General features: G+C 34.3%; 1 pseudogene; it reads right to left on the reverse strand.

Moving 5' to 3' along the window:
• Nucleotides 1-1,233: 1,233 nt before the first annotated feature.
• Nucleotides 1,234-1,925, reverse strand: LOC111720729 (annotated as a pseudogene).
• Between the last annotated feature and the right edge of the window lie 10,403 nt (nt 1,926-12,328).

Genomic DNA, 12,328 nt, shown 5'->3' on the forward strand with positions numbered 1-12,328 from the left:
TGCTGCCTCTATACAACTGTTATCCTCAAGATCTCACCAAACCAGGTAAAAATGATTTCTGAGATCAGTCTCCTTGACTTTATCTTCTAGGCCAGCAACATATAGTGTGGCAAAGATTTTATCATCAGATAGATCTAGACAAGGGATTGTTGAAGTCTGTTTTAGAAGCTTATCTGAAATGATCAAAGGATATGAACAATTTTCAGATAAATTAAAGCCATCTAGAGTCATAAAATGTTCTCAATCACTACTGATGAGAGAGATACAAATTAAAACAACTCTGAGGTACTAACTCATACCTATTCAATTGACCAAGAAGACAGGAAAAATAATAGTAGATGTTGGAGGGATATAGGAAAACTGGGACACTATTGTAGTGAACAGATCCAACCATTCTGGAAAGCTATTTGGAACTATACCCAGAGAGCTATAAAACTGAATACTTTTTGACTTAGTAGTGTCATTACTGGGTCTATATCCCAAAGATATCATAAAAGAGGGTAAAGGACTCACATGTGTAAAAATGTTTGTAGCAGCTCTTTTTGTGATAGCAAGGAATTAAAAATTAAATGGATGCCCATCAATTGGGGAGTGCCTGAATAACTTATAATATATGAATGAAATGGAATACTTTTGTTTGGTAAGAAATGATGAGCAGGCTGATTTCAGAAAAGCCTGAAAAGATTTACATGAACTGATGCTGAGTGAGGTGAGCAGAACAAGGAAAACACTGTACATAATAACATCAAGATTATATGAGGATCAATTATGATAGATTTAGCTCTTCTCAATGATCTGGTGATCCAATATTCCAGTAGACTTAAGTTGGAAAATGCCATCCATGTGCAGGGAGAGAACTATAGAGACTTAATATGCAGATTGAAAAATACTATTTTCATCTTTTTTGTTTGTTTGCTTGCTTGCTTTTTCTTTCTCATTGTTTTTCCCTTTTGTTCTGATTCTTCTTTCATAACATGACAAATATGGAAATATATTTAAAATGATTGTACATGTATAACCTATATCAGATTGCTTGCTGTTTTGGGGAGGGGAAAAATAAGGGAAAGAGGGAGAAAAATGTTTGAAACTCAAAATCTTACCAAAAAATCAATTTTGAAAACTATTTTTACATGTAATTGGAAAAATAAAATACTCTTGAAAAAAAGAAGCTTGTTTGCCATAAGATCATTTAATACAATATTAGAGATTTGTAATGTTCTAATCTAAAATAGTCTAATGTTTAATGTTTTAATCAGCAAGTGGATCATCAGAATCCATAGACTTCTCATATTTATACTGACACACATTTCCTCTTTTATTTTCTTCTTTCACCCAGAAAGAACATCTAAGAAGTGTATCTTTGGTAGCCATATGATACCCAAGGACACCAGCTGACTGATTTCCACCAGAGTTAGAAATCTCTTGCTCAGTATTCTGGGTGCACTATCTTTGTTCACATCAGACTTAGTCATGTCTTTAAGGAACAGTCCTGAATCACAGCCTTGAATAGGTAAGCCATATACCTAGGTCCAAAAGGTGGTCTTGACAAACATTTTTTAACTTGTGGCAGATGTGATACACTTCAGCCTTCTTGAAATACAAGCAAAATTGGGGCACTAGTGGGACACTGTCAATAAACTGGCACAAATTTTTCACGCCTTTCCATACTTTTCTTTGGTCATGTAATTATAGGTATTTTCTCCAAGGCAAATCTGACACAGAATACAGAAATGACCATCCTCCTACTTCTGCCTGTTGTAGGTGCTGAAGGCCAGAGATATTGCCATCTTGAAAGTGACAGTGATCACATCCTGCTGGAAGGAGGATCCAAGCACTACTTGAAGATCGGGGACTGCTGCAATCCCAGCAGCTCATGGAGTAAACAGCGATAATCTTGCTTCCTTCTGGCCATAGAGACACCTCATTCCACACCCACTTCTTCCTCCCAGCATTCCAGAGTGTTGCTCTGGCAACGTGTTTCCTAGGATACTGTGCTCAGGATGATGGGAGAGTCTCTTTTGTATCCTTCTAGGTCTCAGCCCAGGAAGACAGAAAGAGACAGAGATCCTATATGGTGATATTGATTTGGATAAAGTAAACCCGAGGGAAGAACCATGGACCAAATGGTGGAGAGGTCAGGGCATTATTAACAACAGCTTTAGGCAGTGGGTACAGAGCTAACCATCCCCCTAATGGTAAGCATCTTACAAGAGGGTGGTTTTTATTACTTGTCCAAGTGCAAAAATTCCTACTTATTGGCTCTCCTAATTTTTATTGTATCAAAATCATATAGGTTTTGAAGATTTCCTTAGTTACCCATATTTGTCAAAACAGACAGGAATCAAAGGGCTATTTCACCCAGGATTTTTAATCCTGCAGGCAAATCTCATGTAATCATAGGAACAAAAGCAAGTGAGTCATTTTCTTTGCCCCCTTTGATCTAGCTAGGTAGAATTCATTGTTGCATTTGAGGCTCATGTTGTGGCTTTTCTCAGACCACTCAATCTATGTCAGAAAAATCAATAGCATTACTGTCCCCTGATTGCTCTTAATATGTAAATAGAAAGCAATATTTTTACATTTACTTTCAAATCTACTGACATTTTAAACTCGGTTTAGGGGTAAAAACATACAAATAATATCAAGGGCTTTCTCTTTTATATTTATTAACAGAGTTGTAAAATGATCCAAGGCTCAGACTTTTGATAAGTTTCCCCAGAAGAAATTGTTTCTGCCTCAGAGATGATTATAAATGCAATTCACCTAGGTCTTATGGGTGACAAAGCTTTAATTAGCAGGACATTGTTTCCTAATGTGATTTCACAGTGGGAAAAACAGGAATGCAGATCAAAATATACTTTTACAAATGCCAATTTTAATTGCATTATTGATGGTTTGTAGATTTCTGAGTATTCTATGTACCTTCCCATGTAATAGTGGTCTACCTGAAGAATGAAGTGTGAAACATTAATAATAAAAAGATGGCATGTTTTGCCTAATAAAACACCTTTCAATCAGAGGAGAAAATATTTGTGGTATATACTGTCTCATTCATTGTTGACCCCATGCATTCAGTGTTCACTTTATAACATCAAATGCTCCATAAAAATAGTAATGCTTAGTAATTCTCTACTGCTTGATCCCTTGAAAATATTTTTTTTATTAGAGCTGCATCAAAAGGTAAGTCATTGCCTGCTTGCTATCAAACCCCTTGAGACATGGATAAAATTTTTGCCTCACTCTTCCTCACTCTTTGGTTGCAGTAGCAATCAACTTTCCCCTTTGTACTTTTGGGTTCTTTTACAATTTAATAGTTAGGAAAAGTATCCTCTCGTTTTCACTTTTTTTTTTTTTTTTTTTTTTGTTCTTTTGCTCAGAGAATAAACCTGCAAAAACATTTATCTTCTGGTTCTGTTCTTTAAGCAACAAATCAGCACACCAAATCACCATACTTCGTAGACATATCATCACAGGATGCTAGCAAATATTAACTTATTCATCCATGCTTAGTGTTTTGCTCACTTTTTGTTCAGATGTGATTCCTAAGGCAGAGTGAGGTTAAACAGTTTCTCTAAGGTTAGTCAACAAATCAGTTGGAGACTGAATCCAAACCTAATAATCTGGCTTCTCAGTTTATAGCCCTAATGAACAGCTCTGAGGAAAATAAGAGCCCATACCCCTTCTCCAAAATGTTTTGTTTTTAATGTTCTCTCTCTATGTGTCTCTTACTCTCTGTGTCTCTTGCTCTTTGTGTCTCCCTGTCTCTGTCTCTCTGTCTCTGTTTATGTTTCTGTCTGTTTCTCTGCCTCTTCTCTGACTCTGTCTGTTTCTCTCTCTCTCTCTCTCTCTCTCTCTCTCTCTCTCTCTCTCTCTCTCTCTCTGTTTTTGTCTCTGTGCTCTCTCAAGGGAGCCAACATAATAGACATCTGTGCTCTTCTTATTGGAAAAGGAATTGAAACAACAATGACATTGTTTCAAAAATGACAGTTTTAATTGTAAAATGTAGCCTCAATGCTCTAAATGAAGCGATTATTTGGACAACGAATCTTCACTCCATTATGGCTCTGTTGGGTCCTTGCCTTTTCAGCAGGGTATGTTTGCATAAATTTTGATATTTGCCTCAATCACTGGAAAAGGGAGATATTTTATATTTTAATAATACTTGTGATTTTTTTTGTGCTTTGGATAAGCCAAGTATTCTGTATTTTTGTTTTCCTGCTTTTTCAGCTTTTTAAAACTCTCCTTTCTGAGGGAAAAGAATCTCTCTTCCTGGCCACTATAAGTTTTATGACTTTCCCTTCTCATTTCTTGTTCATTGGTACTTAATTTCTTATCAATCTACAAGGTAAAGGAGGATTGTTTGATTCAATGACTTGGGCTAGCAAGATTTCAATGGGAAACTAAATAAGTTGACCAAACTTATTTGGCTAGAAATTGGACAGTTAAGCCTTAATGAATATATAAAACAAAGGGATATACAATATCAATGTTAGGAGACTCCAGAAGGGTAGAGCCCCACATGATCACCAAGTAAATACACACAGATCAAATAAGGTAGGGAAGAGAGAAAATAAGAGAATAAACATTAAATGCCTACTATGTGCCAGATGCTGTGCTAAATGCTTTACTGATATTATTTCTTTAGATTCTCATAAAAATCATGGAATTTATATTAAATATTATACAATATGTACAGGTGAGGAAACTGAAGCACTTCTACCAGGCCTTCAAAAAAGTAAATAGCAATAATTGTGCAACTTGTTCATATAATTCCTCTTATCTCTGGTATTTAATTCATTAGCCTTTGTTTTATTCATCCTTGTTGAGCCAAGGTTTTCCTACTGTTTGCTGCTTCTGTGGTATTCATTTCAAGTACATTTGCTCTCTTTTGGCTGCTTAGTAGCTGCCTTTGAGCCTCTGTGTCCAGTTTCAATGTAATTCTCTCTATACTAGGCAGTATGGTATAGGGGGAAAACCTAATGGGTATATAAAATGGGGATAATCATAATGCTTATCACAGTGGACTCTGTGAGGATTAAATTAAGATAATGTGTTCAAGGTGCTAGGGGAATGGAAACTATTTTTGTAATTGATAAGACTTGTTACACTTAATTTCAGAAAGCAGGATTAAGAGAAAAGTTAGATATTCCAAAGAAGAAAATGTAGCCTTAATGTGAAGAAAAGCAGTCTAATAATTAGACCTATTCATGATGGAATGTACTCAAGATGCAGTGAGTTTTTCCCTTTAGATGTCTTTGAGCAAAGACTGAATTATAGCTTATCCAGTAGATTGTAATTGATATTACTGATATTCTGTGATTCAAGAGGCAGTTAGATAGAGCAGTAGATAAAATATCTAGTCTGCAGTCAGAAAGGCTTTATTTCAAATCCAGCTTCAGATACTTATTTGCTGTATTATTCTGGGCAACTCACCTAACTTTGGTTTACCTCAGTTTCCTTATCTGTTAAATAGGGATATTAATAGCATTTGTATCCCAGGGGTTGTTTTAAAGATCAAAGGAGATAATTCTAAAACATTTAGCAGTAAAAGCTATATAAATGTTAGCTATTCAATAGGCTTAATCCCACTGACATACCCCCATCAGAAAGCAGAATTCAGGAACTCAGGCCCAGAGAATGAGAAGCAATATTCAGGAATTAGGTCAAGGGAATATAGAATTGGGTACTGAGGTCAAAAATAGTGAGGAACAACAGGTCTCTCAGAAATAGAGTCATTTCTAATGTATATTAACACATAAATAGTAGAAATGGGAATATCTGGATGAAGTAGTAGTAACAATAGATGCAACTCACTACATCTTGAGATGCAAAGTAAGGGAGGGAAAAATCAGTTTTGACACAACATGATTAAAGTTTCATCAATCTACCTATTAAATTGATCATTGACTCAAATCTGGTAGAAAGAATAGTAATGTGAAAACCAGAAGACTTCAATTCTAGAGCTGGTTCTATGGTTGACTACAACCTCAGAAAAGTTCCTTATTTTCTCTGTCCCTCAATTTACCAATCTGAAAAAATTCATATCTGCCTTAACATAGTAATTACATTTGTTAGGGAAAATAAGAGAAAAGTTGAAGAAAAAAATTTAAATGTTATTTTATGGGAGGTTTTTTTTTATATTCTAAATATACAAGTAAGTTTTCAGAGGGAGTTTACAATTCTCAAATGGCTTAATGACTTTTCAGGAGATACATCACTGCCCAATACAGAGTTTTTTCTTATTTTTTTCATACTTGACTTTTTTCATATGTGATAAATCTTTTATTGTTCTTTTGAATATATGATTTCAAGAAATTACATAGCCATTTTTTCGTTCAAGGCATGAATTTTCAAATAAACTATAACAAAAGTAATAACAATTAACATATCTATAGCATTTTAAGGTTTACAAAGCATTTTCTCCATTATGCACATTTTACAAATGAGAAAAATGATGCTAAAGAATGTAAATGAAAAATCTAATTAACAACATGATCTGAATATGTGTGTATATGTATGCAAATACTTACATGTATCATGTGTGTGTGTGAATATATATATATATATATATATATATATATGTGACTGCATCTCCTTATCTCTCCCAAGCTGAAAATGCAGCAGTCCCTCATGCCTGATGTTACTTTTCATTGGCTCTGGACCTCTGGCCTGTTCAGTTTTATGATTTGGGTCTGTTCACCTTCCTTAGATAGCCTGGTGATCTTGGGAACACGTTGGTTTGTTGGACTCAGTACAGACATCTAATTGGTTTTAGCCCTACCAAAGCTTAGACACCCCCCAAGGGAGTGATTGCAAGGTTGTGTTACCCTGCCTTGCCTAAACTTATCATTCCACTATAACTTGTTAGATAATACATTCATTCACTTATAAGCTCATTTATTCAATAGGCATTTATAAGTAGCAATAAACATTTATTAACTATTAATATCAAGAGACTCAGTGTGGGATAATGGATAAAGAGATGACTTTTATCAGGATTCAGTCATGAAGATGGATTCAAATCTTGTTTCTGACAGACAAAAAAACCAAACAACTAAGTGCCTAAAGATAGTTCTCATAGACTTTCTTTTATAGAGGAAATGCTGATCTGCAGTGGTAAAGGAAGTTTTCACAGTTATAGTTCCCCACATGGATGAAATCACAGGACTGAATCAAGAAAACAAAAGCTAAACAAACAAAACACTGTTGTTGTCTCACTTCTTTGCTACTAGGGAGGTGAGTATTACTCTGTGACTTTATAGAAAGATTGGTCAAATGGCTCTAGTATCTAATCTTTGCCAAGTAGCATGTCCAGCAAATTGGAGACTCTGAGACTACTGCCATTTTGAAACACTAGGTGAGAACACTCTCTTCTAACAGGGACAAAGAGCATTGACATATGAAAGAGGTAAGGTTAGTCAGAAGTGACAATCCACTGTTAAATAATTAAATTGTTTTAGCTGTTAACTGTAAGTGAATGTTGTTTTTAATTGCACTTTAATAATGCCATGCCCTTTATAACCAAAATTAATGTTTTCTGTCACTCTGTTTTTGAAGTATGTGTCAGTTTAATTAAACTATTAATGGTAGACAGATTTTTAAGTACTTTATATTCTTCATTAAATTGTATCTGTTCAACAAGCATAAACAGGAAAATAGAGGCGGTTAGGAGCAGATTCACGTTCTGCCTGATAAATCATTCATCATCAGATAAGATGATGAGGCAAGCTTGTTTGGGTGTTTGCACCCGATGATAAACAAATCCACTTTTATGTTATAATATTCATTGAGTTCATTGACAAATAAATACATCTCTTCTTTTAAAAAAATACAATGGAAAGGTTTGACTGACTAAATAAATGACTAAAAGGCAAAACTGGAGCTGAAAGGGTGATGAGTGCATCAGTCCATTTAGTGGATGGACTTTATTTGTGCCATTTAATTCTTGGCAATTTCAGGAAAGTACCTTTCTGAGCTGTATTTTCTCTTTTTCCCCCTTCAAGACTGATCCAGAATTGTAATTGGAGAGCCTATGAAAGGTATCAAGGCAACCAGATTCAAAATAACAATTTGTTTTTATTGCCAGAAATGATATTTTGTAAAGTAAACTCTATGTACATCCTGAATCTTGGTTACTTTTTATTTGAGAAAATCAATTCATTCTCAGTGAAAGATCAGGAATGGGCTAGAGCAGAAAGATTTCTTTCCATATGCAAATAAAAAGAGAACCTTAAGTTGTGTCAGTTGTCCTGAGTCTAAATAGCCAGAGATGGAGCATGGTATAATAGAGACAAGGATGGCCCTTCTTTGTGTGGCAGGTCAATCAATAACTGCTCATGTGATCTTGTTCACCATAATGTTAGCAATGAAACCCTTGTGGGAAGTGACAACAGCAGAGAAACATTTGGTCACAGAGCGTGTTGTCACAATCACAACTGGCACTAGAGTAATTAGACTGATTCTTGTGCCCTTCTTTCACAAATTGTGGTAATGTTTCTAAATAGAGCATTGGTTTCTTTCATGTACTATGTTACCACGTTGTTAGAAATTCTTCCCCAATGTTTTTGTGCATAACCACTAAAAGGAAACAAATGACTTACAATCATGCTCTTTCTTGACAAATGTGTATGTGCACATACATGTATGAAGGAGCCAAGTGACCTATATTGTCATTCATTTTAAATGTGATGTTTGGTGAGTATACCTTAGTGCCCCTTAAAAAAGAATGAATATAATTTCAAGTAATAAAGATGTTCAAGAAAAAAGCTTTTGATTTTTAAATGCCAATTATTATTATTAAATCCATCTTTTTTCTAGTTTTCTAGCAAATTTAACATTTTTAAAATATGGGTTTTATTCCTTGGTCTGATGGTTAGCAAAAATTTAGTCAATACAGATTTGCTTGGGACACATGGAATAAAATTTCTTGAAATGAACACATAAGTTATAAGTAATGTCAAGAAAAGGAAGAACAATTAACAGATTAATGAACCTGTATTTTGTTTATGCCTCTGAAGTGAAGGATAATCATGTATTCACTGGAGGAAAAGCTGACACCTTGATTACAGGTGCCATGGCTTTCAAGTGTTGTCTGATTCTAGTTCCTTACTATAAAATGCAATAAATGAAAAATTCAAGCACTTCCTGAATAATTGAAATAATAGCTACCATTTGTATAGCAATGTAAGGTTTCTGAAGTACTTCATATATGTTAATTTACTGAATCTCCTGATAATCCTAGTAGTTAGGTGCTATTATTATCTTCCTTTCAAAAATAAAGAAGTTGAGACAGAGAAGTTAAATTACTTTTAAGGGGATCACACATTTAATAAGTGTTTGAGGCAGATTTTGAACTTAGGCATGCTTGGCCCCAATTCTCACGCATCCATTGTACTAGTTAGCTTCTTTCTAGAATTTAAAGGCATTTCAGAATTATGAAATCTCAGAATGGGTTAAAATAATGACTTCAGTTGTCATGTAAACCAATTCTTGCCTGAAAGGGGAATATATTCTAACAAGTGAATTCCTAACAAAAAGTTATACACATTTCACTAAAAACTTTATCTGGTACATAGCAACAACAAGATTATGCAATGATCAACTCTGTTGAACTTGGCTCTTTTCAACAATGAGGTGATGTGAGGCAATTGTAATAAATTTGTGATGAAAAGAACCATCCACATCCAGAGAACTATAAACACTGAATATAGGTCAAAGTGTAATATTTTCATCTGTTTTGTTTGTTTCATCCATTTGTTTGTTTTCTGCTGTTTTTTTTCTTTCTCATATTTTCCCCTCTTTTAGACTTCTGTCATCTTTCCTGATTTTTTTCTAATTTAGTAAAACCAATAAGAAATTAGTTGCATTTTTCTTATGTGGGTTAAAATAAAAGCCATAGCTATGGTAAATAAAATCAGCAAAAAGATTTCAGGAAAGATGAGAGAAGTCTAATTCTTCAAATTTAGTCACTTTTTGGATATTGAAAGAAAAGGAGAGGGAGGTATCAAGGATCACACTGAATCTTAAAGTATAACTGATTGATAAGTGATATAATCAAAAAGCTTTAGACTAAAAGGGAAGAGGTAAGAGAATGCCTATGCATAGGTATATGTATATATATGTATGTATGTATAGTTTATGTGTGAGTATGTGTATGTGTCTACTAGGCTGGATATCTTGAAAAGAAGTTATGGTGAAAGAAGAGTAGTTGAGGCACTATGAAACTCAAATCCAATTTTCCTTCCTACTTTCCTATTTTGATGGAAAAGAATATGTAATACGTTGTTACTGGACAGGCACAAAGAGAATAAATTCAGTAAAGAATAGATCTTTTGGAACTTCCCTATATCCTTGAATGATAGCATTATGACCAATGCCTTTGATCTACATTCTTTGTTTAAAAAACATCACATTTCTAGTCATTCAGGTTCACAAGCCTCCTTACTCCTCACTCTTCTTCACCTCCAGAATCAGAATACTCCTCCATGAAACTTTTCATGATCTCCTTAATTGCTAGTGCACAGTGAAATGAAATCTCCACAAGAGGCTTGTGTATATAAACATATATATGCACATATATGTATACATAAACAGGCACGTGTGTATATATGTGTATATATATCATGTTAATTATATAGAACATATATTAGTTCCATTTATATGGCTACATGTTGTTTCCCCGTAGAGAATGTAAGTTTCTCAAGGTCAGGGACTGTTTCATTTCTGTAGGAATATTGGTAGGTATCATTGTAAAGAACAGATTTGACAGGCTAATACTTGATCTTCTTTATTCTTGATTAGTACTTTGTGGTGTGACCATTTTGGTCACTGACCTCCCTGCCTTCCTCCTTTTGCTAGGGATTTAATTAGCCATAATCTTTTGCAATAATTAGCTAATTTTAAGCTAGGATAACATAGCTATGGGGTTCATATTCTTTATCATTTTATGGAGTTTATAGCAGATGAAAATTTATTAATATAGTCTGATATTAGTAAAATCCCCAGTATTTGAACATACCTTTGGTTCTCCTAATTTTAATTTTGAGCATTTTCACTTAAACCTAGGCTTTCTTCATTCTTCCTTTTCTCAGAGTAGATTAAGTATACAGTATAAGCCTTCACAACTGGTTTAAGGTTTCTTTATATATGAAGCAAAATTAGCATGCAGCTTATGTTTAAAATAAATTAACAGTATTTTTTTTACTAGATATGTACATAAAGAAATTGAAGAAAGAATAGATCTTTTGGAATTTTTCTAAGTCATTGAAAGACACTATTATAAATAGAAGTTTCAATTTGAGTTCTTTGTTTAAAGAATCTTTCATAAACTCAATGACCTACCTTGACCTTTTTTTTTTTTAGCTAAAATTCATCTATTTTTCTTTTTCTTTCTGATTTTGTCCATGAATACTGTCTCATCACTTCTATCCATCTCACCTCATTAAAGCCATGGGCAAGACTGAAGGTAATCACCTATTTTCCTGCCATTGCTGTTCAATTCACATAGTTCCTGTTCCTTTTTCTCAGTCTATTCTCTCACTATGCAAATATTTTTTACATAATAATAGGTTTTTATTTCTCAAAACACATGCAAAGATGGTTTTCAGCATTTACCCTTGCAAAACCTTATATTCAAAATTTTTCTCCCTCTCCCTACTTCCCTGCCTCCCCTAGACAATCCAATATGTTAAACATATGCAATTCTTCTAAACATATTTCCACATTTATTGTTCTGCACAAGAAAAATCAGATCAAAAAGGAAAAAAATAAGAAAAAAACAAGGAAGCAAACAAAAACCACAATGGAAACACTATGTTGTGATCCCATTCAGTCCCCATAGTCCTCTTTCTGGATGCAGATGGCTTTCTTCATCACAAATCTGTTGGAACTGGCCTGAATCATCTCCCTGTTGAAAAAAGACACATCCATCGCAGTTGATCATCACATAGTCCTGTTGTTGCTGTGTACAATATTCTTTTGGCTCTACTCACTTCACTCACCATCAGTTCATATAATTCTCTCAAGGCCTTTCTGAAATCAGCCTGTGGATCATTTCTTATAGAACAATAATATTCCATGACATTCATATACCATAACTTATTCAACCATTCTCCAATTGATGGGCAGCCATTCAGTTTCCAGTTCCTTGCCACTACAAAAAGGGCTGCCACAAACATTTTTGCACATGTGGATGCCTTTCCATTTTTTATGATCTCTTTGGAATACAGGCCCAGTAGAGACATTGCTGGCTCACAGGGTATGCACAGTTTATAGCCCAAATTGCTCTCCAGAATGCTTGGATCAGTTCTATGTGAATAGATAGGGAGTA

The sequence above is a fragment of the Sarcophilus harrisii genome, chromosome 4 (genome assembly GCF_902635505.1).
Source record: "Sarcophilus harrisii chromosome 4, mSarHar1.11, whole genome shotgun sequence".
In the NCBI taxonomy this organism is placed as follows: Eukaryota; Metazoa; Chordata; class Mammalia; order Dasyuromorphia; family Dasyuridae; genus Sarcophilus; species Sarcophilus harrisii.